At 40.5% G+C, this 21,859-nt stretch overlaps 1 non-coding gene across 1 annotated transcript; it reads right to left on the bottom strand.

Moving 5' to 3' along the window:
* Positions 1–19,952: 19,952 nt before the first annotated feature.
* TRNAM-CAU (transfer RNA methionine (anticodon CAU)) lies at positions 19,953–20,025 on the bottom strand. The gene has a single exon. It is a non-coding gene; the product is annotated as a tRNA-Met (tRNA).
* Between the last annotated feature and the right edge of the window lie 1,834 nt (positions 20,026–21,859).

Raw genomic sequence — 21,859 nt, 5'->3', positions numbered from 1 at the left:
CATTCCAATCATCAGTAATTATCAATGCATCCCGATTGCATGTTCAATTTCAGACTTCAGAAGCTGATAAAAATCTTCAATTTCTTCATGTTTGGCCTTAGTGTTTATTGTGTAAATTTGAATAATAGTTATATTACCTGATCTTACTTGTAGGAGTATGGATATCATCCTATCCCTGATGATGTTGTACTTTAGGTTAGATCCTGAAATATTCTTTTTAACGATCAGTGCAACACCATTCCTCTCCAAGTTGACTTCCCCGGCATAGTAGGCTATATGATTCTCCGATTCAAAATGGCCAATACCGGTCCATTTCAGCTCACTAATGCTTAGGATATCTATGTTTATGTGTTCCATTTCATTTTTGACAATTTCCAATTTTCCTAGATTCATACTTCGTACATTCCAGGTTCCAATTATTATTGGATGTTTGCAGCTGTTTCTTCTCATTTTGAGTCATGCCACATCAGCAAATGAAGGTCCCAAAAGCTTTACTCCATCCACATCATTAAGGTCGACTCTACTTTGAGGAGGCAGCTCTTCCCCAGTCGTCTTTTGAGTGTCTTCCAACCTGGAGGGCTCATCTTCCAGCACTACAGCAGATAACATTCTGCTCCTATTCATAAGGTTTTCACTGGCTAATGCTTTTCAGAAGTAGAATACCGGGTCCTTCTTCCTACTCTGTCTTAGTCTGGAAGCTCAGCTGAATCCTGTCCTCCATGAGTGATCCTGCTGATATCTGAATACTGGTGGCATAGCTTCTAGCATCACAGCAACATGCAAACACTCACAGTATGAGAAACTGACAGACACGTTGGGGAAGTTTGAGCTTAATGCAGACAAAAGTGGAAAGCTATCAAATCCTGTAAGTAGATAGCAGCTGCATGATAAAAATCAGTTGATCAAATTTGTAGATGTTAACATGAACAAGTAAATAAGAAATGTTAACTGATTGAATGTGGGGTGAGGGAGATGGAGGAGTCAAGAACAACTCCTGGAATTCTACCTTGGGAATTTGTAGGGCATGGCTTTCATTAGATGATGCATGTTGTTCAGGAGAAGAAGGAATTTTGTTAGACGTAAAGATGACAGTTTTGGACATTATTAGTTAGACCAGGCTATGGGACACAGAAGCAGATGATGAAAAAGCATTTCATACATTGATGTGAAACTCAGATAAGAGTTGTACATTTAGGCTGGAGATGCATATTCTGAAGTCCACACAGAAGCCAAAGGAATGAATATAAAAGCAACAAGGGAAAGAAAAGAACACAGGATATAACAGGCATATATTCACTGACTCAGGTATCTAACTTCTTTTTAATGTAGTTATCCCTGAAGGGATCCACAGATATTAAAAAAACATTTTGAGGAGTATGTGATACTTCAGCTTATTTGCATTTCTTAAAGTTTATTTTCCCACTTCTGTAGTTCTTAAGCCCATAAACTAAGATGCTTTGGAGTAACATTTTGCAAGGAGCAGTCCTACTTTTTCTAACTGGACCTGGCATTGTGGGAAACTCTTTTGTATTTGTGGAACATATGTATATGTTCATAATGAGTCTTGAGAAGAAACAGATTGATCTTATTCTCAGTCATCTGGCTTTGACCAATACCATGATACTTTTTACCAAAGGAATACCAGAGACAATAGCTGCATTTGGCTTAATGAACTTTCTGGGTGATGTTGGTTGTAAAACTGTTGTTTACCTTTGGAGAGTGTCCCGGGGTCTTTCCATCTGCACCACCAGCCTCCTGAGTGTGGTCCAGGCCACTACCATCAGGGCCAGTGATGTTTCATGGATGAAGCTCGTACCAAGGACCCCCTGGCATGACCTTCACTGGTTTCTGTGCTTTTGGATCTTCAATTCACTAATGAATACTAACTTGCTCTACTCAGTCAAAACCATCAGCAACATAACCAGATCTGGATATAGACATTATGCTAACTATTGCTCAATTCCACCATCCACAGAGATGATGAGGTGGATTTTTCTCGTTCTCATGATATTGCAAGATGTATTCTTTGTGGGCTTCATGACCTGGGCCAGCAGCCACATGGCACTTCTCCTTCATAAACACCACAAACATGTTCTGTATCTTAAAAACTCTAGGTATAGCCACAAAAGCACTCCTGAGATCAAAGCCATTCAAAGTATTCTTCTGCTGATGTTTTGTTTTCTTTCCTTTTATTGGACAGATTGTATTTTGTCCTTCTATGTAGCTGCTTTATCAGGAAGACATTCTACAGCATTAAACATTGAAATATTACTAACACTTGGATATGCCGTTGTCAGTCCTTTCATATTAATTATCAGGAACAGCTGTCTAACTAAATGCTGACAATATGCTTGATACTTGCATGAAATACCTGTGGGCATAGATCTCTTCAGGGACTAATGCTGTAGCCTTTCAGGATTGTGTAGGTATACATTTAACAGTTGCTTAACCAAATAAAGGCTTATTTATTTCTCAAAAAAAAAAAAAAACAATAAAATCTGTGGCAGAACAATGCTTGCACAGGCACCAAAATTTATAAGGACTGAGACTCCTTCTAACTTCCATCTTTGGAGTAGGAATGTTGTCTTCATCTTATGCAGTGACTGAGCCACTCTTAATCTACTCTCAGCAATCCAGGCAAGAATGAGAAAGAAGCAATAAGGAAAAAGGAGTAACATCTGTTTCAGGATAAGAAAACTTTTCCAGCATTCTCAATCAGATTTATTGATATTCTGTATTATTGCCAGATTCTATATGACATGAAAACCCTTGTAGAAAGGAACTTGGAAATGCAGATTTTGTGTTTACTCATGGCCACCACCTACAATACCAGGGTTCTTTAAAAAAGGTAAAATAGGAGAATACATATTTGGTAGATAACTTGCCACAAGTAGATATTAAAATATTTCTCCTGAATTCAAAATCCTATATGAGTAGTTAATTCGGAGTGAAGAAACATTTGTGAAAATATTTATTTAAAGCAGAAAAGGAGGAAAATATATAATTTATTTTGTATTTTACCTCCTCATCACTATTCTTCAAAACTGCAGAGTTGAATTATATCTCTGGTATCTCAAAATTTATCAAAGTAAAAATCATGATTTTCATCTTTCATTCTGGGAAAAAAAGACTTCAGGTTAGTAAGGCTCTGTTGAACCAGTTCTTTTCATATATTACCAATGGAGTATGAACTTTTATATTTTCTGTGGTCACTTTGGTAATATCTATCAAAATAAAAAATCACATACCCTTGGATCCAGCAACTTTATTTCTATAGAAATTTAGCCTACATATATTCTTGTATGTATATGTGTATATTAATATATATATATATAAGATAATCACTTGCATGAATTGCACTATTCCTGATTGTATTTATTTCCTGGGGATTCAGTAACAAATTGTCACAAGCTAAGTGGTTTAAAACAACAGAAATTTATCTTCTCACAGTTTCAGAGTCTAGAAGCAAAAAATCAAGGTGTTGACAGCACCAAGTTCTCTCTGAAGGCTCTAGGGGAAGTTCTTTGCAGAAAGTAGATATTTTCTGGTAGCTTCTGGTAGTCCCAGAGATTCCTGGGATTGTGGCAACATAACTCCAATATCTGCCTCCATCTTCACATAGCCATTTTCCCTCTGTATCTGTCTGTGTCTGTGTTCCTTGTCTTTTCATAAGGATACCAGTCGTATTGGATTAGGGCCCATCCTATTCCAGTATGACTTCATGTTAACTAATTATGTCTGCAGAGACTCTGTTTCCAAATATGATAACCTTCAGTTATGGGGGTTAGGACTTGAACATATCTTTTAGGGTAACACAAATCTACCCCTAGCACTGGGAATAGCAAAATATGGGAATGATCTAATTGCCCATTATTAGGGAGCTGATTAAATAAATATAGTATTTTCTGTAATGGAGTGTTCTTCTACTCTTCACCATCTTTAAGAAGAATGAAGCATTATATATATTGATATGTAAAGATCTCTTTGATTACATTTGTTGTAAGCTTATGTACAATCAAACCTCATGGAATTTGCTTGATTGGTTTAGAGGTTTAGGATCATGGTTTTCTGGGAATCCCAGTTGATTAGCTTAATATTGTGTTTAGTGTTTCTATTCTGCCTCCTAGTTTGTTGTGTAGTTCCTGGGATCTTAAAGGACTGCAAATTGCCATCCCAGGTACAGTAATTGGTCTACATTTATCTGGAACAACAGAAGAAGGTGAAGCATGAACAGAAGGAGGAAATAGAATGTGTGGCTAATTACCCCAGGAGCAACTGCCTCTTTAGCCAAGATACTAGGCCTGGGTGGTGTCTGCCTACCACTACTGCAAACTCTATAGAAGAATTCTGGTAAAAATGAAGAAATTGCAGAATAGAATATCAAATTCTCACGGAATCCAGAATTTTGGAGCCAGGGAGTCTGGATGAACCCCTGAAACTTTTACTCTGAGGTAATCTTGAAAACTTAAACCAAAAATATCCTCTGAAATCTTCTTGAAACCAAACAGCAATTTAGCTGAACTAGTAAAGAATGTCTGCCTTGAGTATTGTTCTCTTTTAAGAACTATTTATTGACAACACCAACTTGAAAAATTAGATAGGAAACTTGGCGGGGGGGTAGAGAGTTTATGGTAATGGCAGAGGAACAGTTCAGAAAAGGAGGGTGAGAATGGCTGCATAACTTGAAGAATGTAATCAATGTCACAGAACTGTGCCTGTAGAAATTGTTGAATTGGTGTATGAGCTGCTGTGTATATTCTCACCAAAAACAACTACAACAAAATAAATAAATAAATTTTAAATAATGTGAAGAGTAGTCCACATAATGCGTGACTCTTTGCACAATTACACATTTTGTAAGAATGGAGACATGGCTTGGAGGCCAAAGTTGGTGGGAACTGAAAAAAAAGAGGCCAAGGGGCTGTTGAGAAACTTTCACCATAAAGTTTTATCATGCAAACAAATGCAAAAGTCCAGGCAGTATACTAAGCCTAGATGAAGCCCAGCAGAAAAGCTTAAAGAACTACAAAGATTACAACTTGGCAAGCAGGCCAAAATAAATGCCAAAATACCAAGGAATCTAAAGAGAAATGACAAATATTGCCAAATAAACAGGTCATGGGTTTACTAAAGATACAAAACAAACATAATGAAAAATAACCTCCAGAAATTCACCCAGGACATCAAAATCCCAGACATATTTGGAAGAGTGGGCATCATCAAAAAAGACCTACATCATTCAGAAGCTGTAAACATGCTAAACTGGTGAGCAACAGCCGTATGCCCACTAACTGCTTATGGTAAAAGGCATGCAATGGAATTCTCAGCAGCTATTCACCTGAGTGGAGCCCTGGTGGTGCACTGGTTAAGAACTCAATTGCTAACCAAAAGGTTAGCACTTTGAATTCACCAGTTACTCCTTGGAAACCATATGGGCAGTTCTAACCTATAGGGTTGCTATGAGTTGGAATCTCCTCCCTGGGTATGGGTTTGATATTGGTTTTTATTCATCTGAGTGAGGCGGATCTATACAGATAAATTACTGAAAAACGTCCAGGATGTATTAAGAAAAGAAATATGCATAATGGTATGTATTATGATATTATATAAGTATTTTTAAGGAAAAAAATACGAAAGCATGTATTAAAAGCTTTATATGCTAATTTGTTGATAAATTCTATTACTCTGATGAAAAAGCACTTTATGGGTAGGAATCAATTCAGAGTGAAGAAATGTACATAAGGAGAAGTGTATGAAAAGAGAATCTTAGGAGATTCTGTGTGAAAAACTGGGATAAGAGACACGCATGAATAACAAGGCAGGGAAAGGGTTCCAGTGTCCCTGGAACATGGCATGCTGACTAGCAGGCATGTGGCCAGAGAAGAGAATGTAAGAAGATTCCTGTGGCATAGACTTGACACAGGATCTTCCTGCTTCCTTTGTCACTAAAAGGAAGAGAGTCAAATGGGGACTCTCTAATGGCCCAAAAGAAGTTTCTCAGTCACTGTCTCTGTATTCTTTTCTCCACATACTAACTGGTCCAGGTTTTTTATAAATTCATGAAGCCGTTAAGTTTCTAAGATGGGACTCGGTTTGTCCTAGTGGAGAGCTGGTTGAGCCTGTCCTTAACCTCCTCCTGCCTCTTTCGCTTGCTTGGAATCCAGTTGGATAGAAAAACTCTCACACACAGCTCAGAGCTGCTCCTCATCTCTCTTCTCAACAGAACCATAAGAGCATTGGCTTTTCACGAAAGAGCAAAGATGCCTTTCAAGAAGCTGACCATATTTTCTTACCAATAACACAAGCTTAGGTTTCGGAACTTCATATTATGGCTCACTGAGGATGAGACTGCTTTCCCTTGCACGTCTTTCTACATAGACCTTGTCCATCTCTGTTGTTAACGAATTTCAAGTGAATGTGTTATTGGAGACACCTCCCGCCTCTAGAGAGAACATGGCAAAAATCAGTCCTTCTGTAGACATTAGTTTTAAACGGGTTTGTTTTTTGTTCTTGTTTTTACATAATAACTTATTCTTTTTATAGTGAAAATTTACACAGCAAGTTACATCCCCATTTAACAATTTCTACATAAATTATTTAGTGATATTGGCTACATTTTCCACAGTGTGTCATCCTTCTCATTCATTCTGTTCTGGTTGTAGAATTTTTTTTTTTTTTCTCAGTTTCACTGCCACCTTACCCTATTATCTTTGCTTTAGAAAAATTTTTGAGCACTTGGTCTCATATAAGTAATTTTTTTTAAAGGTGCTCATTACTCCTGAGTGATATTCTTTGTTTTATGAGCTGGTCTGTTATTTAACTAAAAGATGACCTCTAGGATTAATTTTGGTTTAAGGTTTAAAGATATCTCAGGGCGATAGTCTTGGGGAGTACCCTAGCCTCAACCAGTCCAGTAAATCTGAACTTTTTAAGAATTTGACTTCTGTTCCACATTTCTCTCCCATTCTATCAAGATTCATCAATCGTGGCCCTCATCAGAACTATCAATAGTGGTAGCCTGGCACCATCTAGTTCTTCTGGTGTCAGGATAGATGAGGCCATGGTTCATGCAGTCTATTAGTCCTATAGACAACTTTTTCTGTGAACCTTTGGTTTATGTCTTCCTCTTTTATTCTAAATGAGCAAAGACTGAAAGCTGTGCCTTAGATGGCTGCCTGTAAGCTTTTTTTTTGTTTCACGTGAATGGATACAGCTCAAATTAATTTCTCATACAAAAATTTATACACATATTGTTATGTGACACTAGTTGCAATCCCTTTAATGTGACAGCACACTCCCCCTTTCCACCACAGGTTTCCCATGTCCATCCAACCAGCTCCTGTCCCTTTCTGCCTTCTTATCCTGCCTCTGAACAGGAGCTACCCACTTAGTTTTGTGTATCTGCTTAAACTAAGTACACTCTTCACAAATATTATTTTATAATTTATAGTTAATCAATGAGATAAGTCTACTTTTTCATCTATTTTGTAGAGAAAATATGTATAGCACCCGATTTGTTTAGTCTACTTTGTGCTGAGCTTCCAAAACTAGACAAGGCATGCAAAAAGTCAATGTGATATCCATGATTCCTCAAACCTCATTTGGATAAGAATACAGCCTGCACCTCTATCTTAATAAAGCCAGGGGAGCTGGAAAAATTCTCCTTTTCTCAAAAGTTTCCAATTCCTGAACATAAAATATCTTGAAATGAATGGATTTGTCAATTTTTTGAAAGACGTGGATATAATTCTGTAGAACCAGCATCATAATTTGAAGCTCTGTGATTCCTGTCTAACTAATTTAAGATCATTGAAGTCTTCTTATAATCTGGAGCTCATTGCCTAGAGCTGTAAGGCTTCCAAATTTGGCACACTGAAGAGGAAACAGCACCTTTTCCTGTCTGTCTGAATAGGGCATTGAATTTATCTCCCATCTTTCACCTGCATCCTTACAAACCTACCCTTATGCTTTACTTGTTTATTTATTTGGTAGAAATTACTAGAATAAATGTGTGCGAGAGCCAGCTCACACTGGCTTATGAGAGCCGATTGTAAAATATTCAGGAATTTTGCAAGCCTCTTGTTAAACCACTGGTAGTTTGAAATCAGTCATGGTAGGAGCATTTATATCACAGAATTGGGGAATACTACAAATCAGGTTGTGTTGTTGTGGTGCTGATGGTCCAGTAACCAGCACACCACTGAGAAAAACCATTATGGACCAGACAGTGTATTAGTGCTGTGTATACTGATATGAATAAGAGAGTATTTCTGGTCTCTAGAAACTTACAACCTGATAAAGAAGATAAACAGGCAAACTACAATTATGTGACAGCCTAGAAACTGACTTTGAGCACACAGACACCTGAAGGAGTCCTATCCCAATCGTCGAGTCAGTCAGGGGTGAAGGAAAACTTGTGTGTTTCAAGCATACAGAAATAGAGCCAAGGCATAGAGTAGATTCAGTATCTCTATTTTGTTTGTTTTGAGGAGCTGGGAAGAGTTATGTGTGAATTCTAGCAGAAGAAATGAGACTGGATATAGATAATAAAAGCAAGAGTGTTAGTTTTATGTTGATCATTGTAGGAAATCTTTCAAAATTTGTAAGGAATGAGTCACATAACTAGATCTACAACTGGAAGAACATTCAATGGGGTGTACTATGAAGAAAAAAATGGAGGAAGAAATCCTGCAGGTAGCAAGATAAATGTATAATTTTTTTTTTTTGCCATACAAAGCAACAGTAGTCAGCAAAAAAACAAAAAAAGAAAGAAAGAAGGAAATACTTACTGATACATACAAAAACATGGATGAACCTCCAAAACATGTGGAGTACAGAAGAAAAAAAAAAGAGACTAAATACTACATACTATGCAATTACAATTGTAGGAAATTCTAGAACACAAAAAGCTCATCTGTGTTGACAGAAATCTCAATGATTTCATGGTGAAGGCATGTGGGGGAGGACACCGAGGGAATGAGTTGAGGCACCCTGATAGGACGGAAATGTTCTACATCTTAATTATGGTCATGATTACATGCGTGTATAAATTTGTCATAACTCATTGAACTATACACTTAAAGTGTGTACATTTTATTAGGTATAAATTATGTTTCAATAAAGTTGATTTTAAAATATAAGCACTATAATACCAAAGGGTATAGTATAAGTGACCTCTCCAGTCTGATTACTTCTGAAAACAAGAATGCTGAATTTAATGATCGGAAATTTAACAGATAATCATTACAATCCACGCCTAAGGAAGAAACGCGTAAGAGACCTCAACCCTATTAATGGAGAAATCTGTTAGTAGCACAGACACTAGATCAAAACATTAGTTATTGGAAGAACGATAAATGGAAAGATACTAGGGCCTTATTCCCAGATTTATGGGACGGGCTGGGGAAGAAGGTGTTGCTAAAAGGTGATGTAGGTAGCAAAGCATTAGGGATAACTGTGCTAATTAGGGACATGCTTCCTTCTCCTCATCTAATGTTGTTGTTGTTGCTGCTGTTGAGTGCAGCCTAGTTGATTCCCACTCATAGCAACCTTATAGGACAAAGCGGGGAAAGTGACATTGACTTAGAGCTAGAGCTTTCTTAAAGAGGTCTTTCTCAGTCTTCCTTTTCCCCATGTTCCCAGTTCTGAGCACAAGTTGGTCACTGAGCTCCTCCTTTGAGGCTGTCTCTGAGAAGCTCTGCTCTGGTTCCTGCCCTGCTCTGCCCTGGTGATGGTGAAATTTCTGCAGGACTCCAACAACCCAAAAGCCAAAGTAGGACATGGAGAGATGTTTGCATTTCCGATATAAAAATGGGCCCAATAAGGAGGCAGTGAGGAGAATTAGCTCAGTTGGTAGAGCACTTGCTTAGCATGTGAGAGGTAGCAGGATGGACCACTGCATTCTCCAATTTTATGTGCTTCAGTTTGCTCCCCAAATTCGGCGGTTACCTAATGGTATTCGAATTTACCTGGCTTTAGTGAGGACAGTGAGTGCCACTGAGTTCTGTGCTTCCCTGCTCGGTTTGAGAAAGAAATTAAACCTTGTATACAAAACAAAAACAGGAACACAGTGCTCAAAAAGAACTTTTCCAAATTCTGGCTTTCGGGCTTAAGCCCAAAGCTAAAAAAATATTTTCGCGGGAAATAAATTTCCTCCTTTTGGGAACTAAGTGAAAGCAACACCCTGGGAATTGTGTCAGGAGACACAAGCAGGAGAGTCTGGGTGTGCGAACTTTTTGTCTTTATTCACGTTGACAATCCATGGGCAGGGAGCAGAAGAAAATCTCTCTTCTATCAGCTTCTCTGACAGTTGACCAGGTATTACGGACAAAGACAGAGCAGAGAGATTTGGAAGGAGCGTGTGTGAAGGTGAGGGCTGGCATATTAATTCAGGTGGTCAGATTCGCTTTTACAAGGAAGGTGACAGTTGATGCTTCTACTCATCTCCCTGAACGGCTCGTTCTGACGAAACTGTGCCCAAAATAAATTGGGAATGAGATCTTCCTCTAACTTCCAAGGTGAACCGCGTTTAAAAATGTTTTTGAAATTGCACTATTACGCCACTTTCAAAGAAACTGCATGAGGTTCTGTGTTAACCACATCTCACGTGGCGTTCAGCTCAGGTGGCCAGAGCAGAGCTCACCTTGCTGATGGGGACATTCAGTCTCTGCAAGCGCTGGGTTCTGGAGATGCCCGGCCCCTCAGGGTTTGCCCCTCTATCCATCCTTCTCTTTTCCATCTCCCAAACCTCTTTCTGGCACCACTTGATTCCTCTCAGCATTATCGTATGTATCCCAAAACCCACTGCCGTCGAGTCGATTTCGACTCATAGCGACTCTATAAAAAAATAGACCGTACCAAAAAACCAAACCCACAGCCGTCCAGTCGATTCCGACTCATAGCGACCCTTAAGGACAGAGTAGAACCACCCCATAGAGTTTCCAAGGAGCACCCGGTGGATTCGAACTGCCAACATCTTGGTTAGCAGCTGTCGTACTCAACCACTACGCCCCAGGGGTTTCCGTCTAGGAAACCTAGGAGAATATTTTTCTGGATTAAACATGCTTTCCTATTTCTTGCTGGGATAGCTGTGTCAGGCGGCCAGGCAGTTTGGGGCCGGAGCGGGGGGGAGGCCCACAGCTTGAATGTGCTTGCTGTCTTTACTTTCAGGAGATAGAGACAGTGAAGTTGGGAGGGAGGAGCAAGGTTTTTCCCCAGGACCTTTTCTGGTGATCCCTTTTCCTCACACTCCTGGCTCATAGAGGTTTTATCCCAAGCGTCGACTGCGAAGTTCTGCCCTCAGTCCGGTCCTGGCTGGGGCTTGGTGGCCTGAAGTTCCCTGCAGCCCCAAGTAACCAGAAAAGCGGGTGAGGTGTGGTATATTTGCCTATACGTAGACATCGGGGAATTAGCTCAGATGGTAGAGCGCTCGCTTTGCGTGTGAGAGGTGGCGGGATCGACGCCCGCATTCTCCAGTTTTGACCGGCTTCTCCCCCTTGGTTTGCAGACTGTGCTCTCAGTTAATCTCTCCCCCTTGGGTTGTATACTGTGCTGGGCGCTTTGTTGCCTCAATATTACTACTCCCCACAGAGGCTACTATCCCAAGTTCCAGCCTCTTGTACTTTCCACTTCTGTCCCTGGCTTCTCCCCCTTGGGTTGTATACTGTGCTGGGCGCTTTGTTGCCTCAATATTACTACTCCCCACAGAGGCTACTATCCCAAGTTCCAGCCTCTTGTACTTTCCACTTCTGTCCCTGGCTTGACATTTCTAATCACTCAAACTTCCACTCAAATTTCACTAAAACTGCACTCGTCAAAGCCACTGGGTGATCTCTTTAAAATTATAAAATGCAACGGGAACTTTTTTTTCTAATTACATTTAAAATATGACCATTATTCCTCGCGCCACCCCCATCCCCATGAGAATCATCTGTTTCCAGGATTTCTGCAACAACAAGAAGTTTTGGGAGCCCTGGTGGCACAGTAGTAAGGAGCTCTGTTGCCAACCAAAAAGTCAGCAGTTCCAATCCGTCAAGCAGCTCCTTCCAAACGCTGGAGGGCAATTCTTACCTGTCCTATAGGTTTGCTATGAGTTGGAATTGACTCTTGGCAACGGGGGTTTTTGTTTTGTTTTAACTAGTTCTTGAACTGGTTAATCTCCTTCATCTCCACTTTTTCTCTACCTTGCTTGTAAGAGCGAGCTTGCCCTGAGATTCTATCCTTGGCCGCCTTCTCTTCTTAAGCTAACTTTGGGGTATGTGTAGCCATTCAGACTTGTATGTAAATATTTCTGTAACTGTGACCCCTTCCCTGCAAGGATGTTCTGAACTATTACCTTATCTCAAAGCTATCCAGTATGCATCACATACAATTTTAAATGTTCTAGTAGAAACAAATGAAATTAATTTTAATATCATATTTTATTTATTAAATTATCGTATAAAATTATTAAAGAGGTATGTTAAAATTTTTTCTCATACTAAGTTTTGAAATACAGTATGTATTTTACACTGGTAGCATCTCATTACAGGCTAGCCACATTCCAAATACTCTAACTCCACATGGGGAAACGTGCTGGTGGTATAGCGGCTAAGTGTTGCATCTGTTAACCCAAAGGTCAGCAGTTTGAATCCACCAGGCACTCCTTGGAAACTCTACGGGACAGTTTTACCATGTCCTACAGAGTCGACTATGAGTCGGAATTGACTTGACGCCAGTGGTTTGGTTTTTCGGTTTTAAAGCCACGTGTCACTAGTTGTTAACCACAATAAGCAGCGAATCCCTGAAGAGTTTATTTCTCCTGCCTTCATCTACAAGCCCTATCTGCATTCTGGAGGGCCATGTCCATTGAGTTCCACCCTTCATCAATGGCTCCCTCACTAATACCTGCACTTACACATCCGATGAGTATTTCTGGACAAATAGGACGTGAAGAGAACCCAATAGCTTCTCTCCCTAAACTGCTTTAGGTAAAGAACTTTCAGCCTTAGAGAAAAGCACCATCATCCATGCAATTGCCCAAGACAGAGACCAAGGACTTTCATATCCCTTATCAGCGTGGGCATTCAGTGTTTCACTAAATCCTCTTCATTGAACTTCTCTGTCTTAATTAGAAACACTAGCTTCTTTTTATTTTCCTCTTCAGTAACCCAAGCTGATTTTACATTTGGGCCTTTGCATAGCTGTATCTTCTGCGTGAATGTCTCGAGAGTCTTCATGTACCTGACTTTGCCATTAATTGGGTTCACATTCAATTCATCTTCTCAGAAAGACTTTCCCTGTATCACATCAAGTGTTTTACTTCCATCATTTCTGAAATCATCTGGTTTAATATCTCATTTTTATTTTTTGTGGCCCTTATAAAAATGTAACACTGTCTTGCTGGTGCCTGAATCCCCAAGACTAATACATAATATAATGCCCCAGAGCCTAACACTTTAGGCCCGCCCTGAATAAATGTGTGCTGAAGGGATGGAAGGATGAATACATCTAATGCCACCACCAGTACTCTGTATATCTATTCAGCATCTTTGCCACACCCATTAAGATAATGCCAGAACTCTCCTCCTGACATATAAGTTTACAATTCCAAGTTACAGATGCAAATATTCTTTGACCCAGCAATTCCACTTCCTACAGTGCTCTTGGACCGATGCCAGAAAAATGTGTGTATGACGATAATAATCATTGCAGCAATGGTTGTAACACCAAGAGACTGAAAACCCCCTAAAGGCCCATCTATAGTTTTGAGTTTATACAACAGTTTAATATATTATGGCAGATCCATATGATGGGATCTTTGATTAACTTAAAAATGGGGGTGAGGCACAGGATTTAAAAAAAGAGAGAGAGATTAAAGGTCTATTGTTAAAAGTAAGTTTTCCAAAGAGTGTATATAGCAAGGAGGCAAACATCAAAAACAAACCTCTTGCTGTTAGCTCAATTCCGACTCATAGCGACCCTAATAGGACAGAGTAGAGGTTTCTGGGGTTTCAAAGGAGACACAGATGGAATTGAATTACCTTCACCACTGCATTACCAGGGCTCCAGCAAGGAGGCAACAACAACATTAAAAAAAAAAAAAAAAAAACCCATTGGCGTTGAGTCTATTCTGACTCATAGTCACCCTATGGGACAGAGTTGAACTGGCCCTTAGGGTTTCTGAGGACTTCTGGTGGATTTGAACTGCTGACCTCTTAGTTAGCAGTTGAGCTGTTAACCACTGTACTACAAGGCATCCAGAAAGGTACATAGATCATTTCCTGTACATTCTTTAAATAGTCTTTAGAAAGACACATAAGCATTTGATAACATGGCTTGTATCTGGGACAGAGAATTGAATGCCAGGGAACACAGCTGGGAGGGAAATTTTTCACTATTACCCTTTTGGAAAACTTCTTGAATATTGAACTATGAGATTGTATTACCCGTTCAAAATATGCAAAGTTTTAACATTAAATGTCTGTCTCAGTGGTCTCTGAACTTTTCTATTTTTCCAGAGAAAAAAGAGAAATGTGAATTCATTGTATTAATTTTCCCCAATTTTTAGATGAAACTCTCCGACCTCTCTACAGGAATCTTCATCTACAAAGATAATTTGGATGTCCAGGGCCAGAAACTAAATATGCAAAGGACTACAGAAACCTTGATACAAGAGGTTTTCAAATTTAAAGTGTTTCCTAATCTTGGCAACACTTCTCACCTATCTGCCCAAGGTGGAGAGTGGGGATAAGGATTACATTGGAGATGCAGTGAGAGAAGGGAAAGGGGAATCCCAGGCAGGGAGCCTACATTAATTCACATGGGTTTTAAGGGCCTGGAGGCAAGGGAGTGAAATTTCAAGTACTCCACCAAATGCCTACAGCCTCTGGAGTAAAGGGACTCAAGCCACAGAAATAGGAACCCAGGATTCACTTCCCAGCTACCCATAACCCAAGCCCTCTCTGAGGGAAGATCACACAGTGCCTGCTGGGGCACAAGGATTTAAGGGAGACAGAGGCTGAACAGTAACCCAGAGGAGCTCTAGTCTCATCAATAGGCCTGTGATTCCACAAAGACCAGCTGTTAAAATAACCCCCTGGCGTTCACTGTAAACATAATGTCCTCACATCTCCCAGTGCCAATCCTTGGACAGACGAGGTCTGCCAGATCTATCAAGCCATGGTTCAAGTTTCTGTCAGGTGATCCCACTCTCAAAGGTTCGCTTGACCATTCTCTCAATCAAGACATCTAAATAACTTATTTATTCATTCAATAAAAATGGGATTTCATGGATGAGATCTCCATGTATGCTATGAACACACTATGGAAATGAGATTCCTGTGTGGATGAAGGTCAGAAAGAAAATCTATCACAACGCTCTGAAATGACTGAGCTGAGGGAGGTATGTTGAACCTCCAGATATCAGGGAGACAGACCACAGCTGCTGGCCTGGAGGAGCTGAAGGTTTTTTCATGATTGGATGTCTCAGAGAGAACACGGAGCCCAAGGGACTTATGGTGTTGTTGGAGAGGGATTGGGAGGAACAGGAAGCAGTAGACAAAAACTCTCCAAATACCGCATGGTCCCTACCTGCTTCCAGATAGATCTTGTAGTGTCAACAATTGAAGCTGAACATTGCTTTCTTTCTTACAATTATTTTCCGGCAACTAAAAAACAAAACAAATTCCCCTTCAGGTCAAAAGGATGGAATATTTAACTGGAATTTTAAACTAAAATTGCTTGAGTTACATGTAAATGTACAAGTTACCAGTAAACATGGTTTTCTACTTATCCATAGCTAGTCACACAGGGGGAGCCCTGGTGGTGCTGCGGTTAAAGTGCTCAGCTGCTAAGCAACCTACCAGCTGCTCCATGGTAGAAAGATGTGGCAGTCTGTGTCCCTAAAGGCTTACAGCCTTGTAAACCCTATGAGGCAGCTTTGTTCTGTCCTTGTAGTTGCTGTAAGTCAGATTCCACACCATAGCAATGGTTTTGGTTTTTATTTTGGTTCAGTCACACTGGGGAATGACATGTGAAAGTGGAGCCTGGAAACACAGACTCCAAACCATCTCCTAGACTTCCCTTCAGCAACAGTCAGATAATAATTCTTTTTAAATACAAGAGCCACAGATCATTCTGGGATACCTGTGCTAATTAATTCAGCAGTTATCATCGTGGCCTCCACTAGGTAGGACTTCCTCTCTTCTCTTCCATGAAATCAGGAAGTATGAATTGTGATGGAGACAAGAAATTTCCCATAGTTATCTTCTCCAGGTCTTCCTTATCCTCTCCCTCCTCCTCTCAAATCAATGATGGCTCCCTCATTCTTGCCCAAGGCAGTCTCTGAGGTGCTAAGTAGGTACTGTTTTTAGATCCTGGCTTCAATCTTGATGGCAAGAGGGCAGGACATTTGTGGACCTGAATCGCAAATGAACCAAAATCTTGAAAGCAGAGGTAGATGAGGAGAATTGGCTCCAATGACAGAGCACTTGCTTAGCATGCAAGAGATAGTGGGATTCATGCCTGCATTCTCCAGTTTTTCCTCTGGCTGAAAACTTGACAAGGACCAAGGAAATCAGGGAAAGAGTGGTAGGGAGAGGACCCCAGGAAGGCTAGAGTAATTCCCAGAAAGTAGAGTAATGCAAAGCAATTTCCTCTGTACTGAACTCTCCCAAACATTTTCATCGATTTCTGTGGGGCTCTAGCCTACGGGAGAAAGGCCTGGCAATCCACTCCTGTAAAGATTACAGATCAGGAAACCCAGGGGCGCAGTTCTATTCTGTCACATGGGCTCGCTATGAGTCAAAATTGGCTGCACAGCACACAACGGCCTGGGAAACAAGAGAGCTATGGTTGTCCCCATGGAAAGGCTAGACAATGGAGAGAATTTGTGTGGCTGGGGTGTCCCCGTTTCATGGGCACGGGGAAGAGGCAAGAAGAGACAGAGAGTCCATGAAAGGAAGATTCTGACACCCAGTGAAATCTTTAGAGAAAATTCATGTGGGAAGAGGGGGGCAAGGGAGTAAGCAGAAATAGGTGATCAAGAGGGAAGCGTAAGGGTCTGTCTCAGGCCCCACCGTCAGTGACCCACCATCACTGACATTACAGGTCACTCTAATGACAGTACAGATTTATATCCTTAGAATGGCCTCAAAAATTAAAAAAGGAAAACAAATAAAATTTCCCAGCACCACTGCCAGAAGCTGAGCTGATTTTTTCCTCTGGTTTTAGAGACAGAAATGTGTAAAAAAAAAAAAAAAAAAAAAAATTAACTCTTAACTGAGAATAGTGAAAAGCAGTTTTGTCCCCATCAGTTCTCAGATCCTGGCGGGGTTCAAGGCAGTGAAGACAAGGGAGAGAGCTTTCTGGTTCTCCTATTGCAGAGCAGTGGGAATCCTGGCATTTCATCCCTAGCTCACAGCTTTCCTCTCCTTCAACTTGAGCTAAGCACCTGAGACTCAAGTCCTTGGGTCCTGAGCCATCAAGAAGCCCCTTGACGATACACTGGATGTGAAGGAGTCCTGGATGAGGAACGTTCTTCAACAAAGCTAGCAATCTGAAAGCCAGTGATGCAGTGTAGAGGACTGGGTTGAGAAAATGCTCACAGTTGGCTCAGCTGCACAGACACATAGTGCCACAGAGGTGGCCACTGGGCATCTTTGTTGGTTCTTTTCTGGGCTGGTTGACTAATCACAGAGGCCCTTACTCTAGATGACAGCCTTCATGAAGAACCTGTCCAGTCTCGCTCCAGAGTTGGCACTGTGGCTTCCCTATCAATCACTCAGGTTTCAACACAAATGTCACTTTTTCAGAGAGCCCTTTTCTGACCACTGTGACTAAATCAATACCGTCTGTAGCTTCATCTTCTACATCAAATGTATCTGTATTGAAGAGCATCAGTAAATTAGTGCTGTATTGCCTATCTCCTCTGTAGAATGTATGCTTCCTGAGCCTTGTCCTTTCTTGTTCTCTCAATGTATCCCCAGTGTCTAGAGTTACATCAGGGTATCTGGGAAAAGAAGGATTCTGAAAGAAGATACCCTGATGCAATGAGACAGCTATGAATTCAAGAATGATTAGTTTGATAAGGAAAAGCTAAATTATGTTATTTTCTCAATTTAGTCTTAGGGCTAAGGGAGGAAAAAGAGGGAGGTAAAGGATTCTAATATGCTTTTAAGTATTACAGGCAGGTAGGATAACTCATCAATTCCAGCAGAAATCCATTTTACTCATGCTACATGGCAAATTGACAAGTGCATTTTGCCTTCCCAACAGTAAAATGAAGACTAAGGATAGGGACTGCAATTAAAATAATTCCACAGTCTGCCATCTCTCACACTTAGCACTATTCCATTTAAACCTACTAGAAAACATAATTTGAGTAGGAGATTAATAAACCAATCAAGTTATATTCAGTATTTTGAATCACAATAAAATATTAATTGCTTTATTAAATGTGATGATAGTCTTTACAACTAATAAGTAACATTGAATTTTTATTCAAGTCTGTAAAACTAGATTTTAAAAATTAATAATGAAAAATGAAGGGTAGTAAATACTATTCCTTTTTAGAAAATTATATATATATTTGTATATAATATTGCATATTAATTTGTAAAATATAAACAAGATTAACATAGAAAATGGTTTTAAGGAGAATCTTAAAAACTAAATTGTGTATCAGTAAAATATTAATTCTTAATGCATACATTAGAAAAATCACTAAAGTTATCAGCCTACTTTGAAAATGATGCGCTGACAGATTTTATAGCATTATTCCCAATACTTGTTAGACTTTAGATTCTACTCTGAAATACTTCTGAAGTACAAATGATTAAATAAGCTGTGTATACAACAAATGAAGTAAGAAAAAAGAAATATTGAAGGAAGCAGAAAGGATAAACAGTAAAGATAAGTGTAGTAATTCGTTAATTAGAAAATAACAGTATCAGCTTGGTCTATTGGGGAAAAAAGTTCAATCATCAGGCAAATAAAAAAAGATGGACTAAGCCCAAATTTCTTAGCTCTTTTGCTCTTTTAAGCACAATGAGTTAGTGGATGCTCGGGTACCACATTTTAAAACTGTGGTAGGACAATTTATCGAAACACTAATTTGTATGTTATGTAACTGTTCCCCTGGGTACAGAAGTAGGCACAAAGCCGAGGCTACTGCAAAGGATGGCAGAGTTCTGGAAGGGAAGTGAAGGGGAAGACCTTCTTTCTATTTCTGCATTGCCCCCTGCTTGGGGTTCCCTTCCCTTCTCTCTTCCTTGGTTTTCCTTCATGGATTAAGTCGAAGTGTGGGTGAAGACATTGCCAGTCCTGTCATATGTGGAACTATATGGGAAGAAAAACAGAAAACGATCAAGTTTACTACAAAGACGTCCAATGTTGTTCATAAAATTAAAAACAGGAAGATTAAAAAAAAAAAAACAAAAAACCATGTTTTCTTCATCTGCATTCAAGCCTAAACCTCCCAGATAGTCAATGAGAAGTCGCTGTCGCAGACTGAGGGAGAACAGAGGAGCAAAGCTGGAGAATTTTATGCGAGCCAGGTACAACTCCGGCGCTGTTGAATATTTTGGATAATTGGTTATTTTGGGAATAAAAGTTTTATGGTTTTGCAGAATCCTGCAGGTCTCTGAGAGCTCCAGGTCCACCGCCTTGGTGGAGCCAGATCAGGACTGAGGGTGAAGCGCCTCCTGAACTTCTCAGGAAACAACCTCTGCGGAGCGGGAGCTCCGGTCAAAGGGGGATCCCGATGCCTTTACCCTGGGAAAGGTTTGGCCCTGACACTTTTCGCTTTTTTTGATATTTTAGAAAAGAAGGGACTCCATTCCAACTGTAAGTCAGTCCAGCTGTCCCAGAATGCTCTGAGTAATTTATCTCTGAAGGGAATTGTGATTATCATCTACAGAAGGTACAAGGAAAGAAGTAGAAGGAATAAAAACATGTAGAGCAAGAAAAGAGAGTGCCCTCTCTGAGGCTCGAACTCAGGACCTTCAGATTATGAGACTGACGCGCTGCCCACTGCGCTAAGAGGGCACTGGGCTCCCAAAGAGTTACATATCTCAGAATAATTGAGGGAGGAGTGTGAAAGGTGTTCTATGTTCCATCTCACCCTTAACACGAAACTAGCTTCCTTTCACATCTTCTCAGTTATTTCCCTGATTAGGCCATATTCTTGCTCAGGTATCTTTCAGTTTGATGCAGGAATGAAGTGCTCCTGCATTAGAAGTTAGAGCTAAAGGCACAGCCACAGCTCTTGAGGCACACGTGTGTCCAGGGAAACAAAGGTCTTGGTGGGTGGAGACTATGGCGGTGGCACATCTTTTAAATGACAGAGGCAGCAGGGTAGATCCCATGTTCATGTTGTGTTGCTGGGTTCACAGACTTATGATGTCATTAAATGTTGCTGCCCATGGGGAGACAGGAAGAGACCACAAAGTTCTACTCTTGGGGAGAAAACGGAGAGTAATCAAAAGATGAAAGCTGAATGGGAATACTCCTGGAAAGTGGGTGAAAAGGGGTTTAAAAAAAAAGAGAAAAGGTAAGCTGCTAACATTGACGGTAGAAGACCCAGGGGGATAAAAAGGCTGTGATTCGAGGGTATAAATGATAAGGCGAACGCTGAGGCTTCAGAGCATATTACAATTTTTACTTCACTTGACATCACCAAGGAATGTATTCAGTATTTGTTAAGTTTTTTTGTTTAAGGTTTTTTTCCTTTCAAATACATAGAAACCAAAGATTATTAGTGGTTACCAAGGATGGGAGAGAAGGGGAAGGGGGAAGTTTTTCTTAGGGGACACTGAGTTCATGTTAGTGGTGGTGGACTGTTTTAGAAAAGGATAGTGAATATAGTTACACAACTCGAAGAACATAATCAACAGCACTGAATTACACATGTAGGAATTAGGACTCTGTGCATGTTGTCTTGTGTAAATTTTCACCTCTATCAAAAGAAAAGAAACAATCAACAAAAGGCCAGGGGTCACCACAGCCCCTGAAGCTAGTCCTGCCTGGAATTCCAGGACAGGGTGGATCAAGTGTCATGTCTGCATTTCCTCAAAGAGAAAGTGACACCCAGTGGGATGGACTGGTGGGTGCAGGTTCAGATGCTGGGATCACCTCCGCCGCCCATCTCTTACCTGGTGGGCATGTGGGAGCAGGAGCGAACCAGCCAGTGAGAGCAGATCCAAGTTCTGACCACCATATACCTACCCCCATGACTACCCTCAGCCTGGACCTTCAGGAGTGGAGGGCAGACCCAAGCCCCTCCTGGGCCAGGAGAATCAGGCCCTGGACCACCTGACCTGCATCTGGGGGCAGGAACTGAACACTCTCAGGCCCCTTTCTGAGGGGGTGGGGGCAGAGGAAGGTTTGTAAAAAGTCCCAGTGCCTCCAGATGGGGTAGGGGAACACCGGTAGGTCCAGGCCCTCAGGAAAGATGGTCACCTCAGGCCCACAAGGACCCAAGATGGGAGGGAAATCGAGACTCTCCCAGAAATAATAATAATAGTAATAATTTGGAGGAAAAAGCAATCAACGTAAAAGACCCAGGTAGAAAAAGGCTTTGTTTCTGGAAAATGTGATCATTGCTTGGCAGTAATGAGGGTGCCAGAGATGTCTATCATACATATTGTACACCTAATAGGCCAGGAGAGTGGTAGACAAGCCAAATGAAAACCATGTAAGGCTTTCTACAGATATGTTAGGGAAAAAATAGGAGAGATTAAAAAAAAAAAAAAAGGACAACACTAAAAGTAATGTAATCTCATGTAATTGATACATTCCTTTCCACGTCCTGAACCCTGAACCCCTGGCCCTTTATTCTCTTTTTCACAAGGTTGACTTTGTTTTTCTTCAAGATTTAGCC

Source organism: Loxodonta africana, chromosome 1 (genome assembly GCF_030014295.1).
Source record: "Loxodonta africana isolate mLoxAfr1 chromosome 1, mLoxAfr1.hap2, whole genome shotgun sequence".
Classification (NCBI taxonomy): domain Eukaryota; kingdom Metazoa; phylum Chordata; class Mammalia; order Proboscidea; family Elephantidae; genus Loxodonta; species Loxodonta africana.
Note: the sequence above shows the minus strand (reverse complement) of the source record. Positions and strands in the feature narration are given on the sequence as shown.